This window comes from Bison bison, unplaced genomic scaffold (genome assembly GCF_000754665.1).
Source record: "Bison bison bison isolate TAMUID 2011002044 unplaced genomic scaffold, Bison_UMD1.0 scf7180017864119, whole genome shotgun sequence".
Classification (NCBI taxonomy): Eukaryota; Metazoa; Chordata; class Mammalia; order Artiodactyla; family Bovidae; genus Bison; species Bison bison.
The window spans coordinates 1751418-1752126 of record NW_011494691.1 but is presented as its reverse complement, the minus strand read 5'-3'; positions in this window follow the sequence as shown (position 1 = coordinate 1752126).

The window sequence follows — 709 nt, the reverse complement described above, 5'->3', positions numbered from 1 at the left end:
CCATAGTTCAAAAGCATCAATTCTTCAGCACTCAGCTTTCTTCACAGTCCAACTCTCACATCCATACATGACTACTGAAAAAACCATAGCCTTGACTAGATGGACCTTTGTTGGCAAAGTAATGTCTCTGCTTTTTAGTATGCGGTCTAGGTTGATCATAACTTTCCTCCCAAGGAGTAAGCATCTTTTAATTTCATGGCTGCAGTCACCATCTGCAGTGATTTCGGAGCCCCAAAAAATAAAGTCTGACACTGTTTCCACTGTTTCCCCATATATTTGCCATGAAGTAATGGGACCGGATGCCATGATCTTAGTTTTCTGAATATTGAGCTTTAAGCCAACTTTTTCACTCTCCTCTTTCACTTTCATCAAGAGGCTTTTTAGTTCCTCTTCACTTTCTGCCATAAGGGTGGAGTCATCTGCATAGCTGAAGTTATTCATATTTCTCCCGCAATCTTGATTCCAGCTTGTGCTTCCTCCAGCCCAGCGTTTCTCATGGTGTACTCTGCACAGAAGTTAAATAAGCAGGGTGACAATATACAGCCTTGATGTACTCCGTTTCCTATTTGGAACCAGTCTGTTGTTCCATGTCCAGTTCTAACTGTTGCTTCCTGCCCTGCATATAGGTTTCTCAAGAGGTAGATCAGGTGGTCTGGTTTTCCCATCTCCCTCAGAATTTTCCACAGTTTATTGTGATCCACACAGTCAA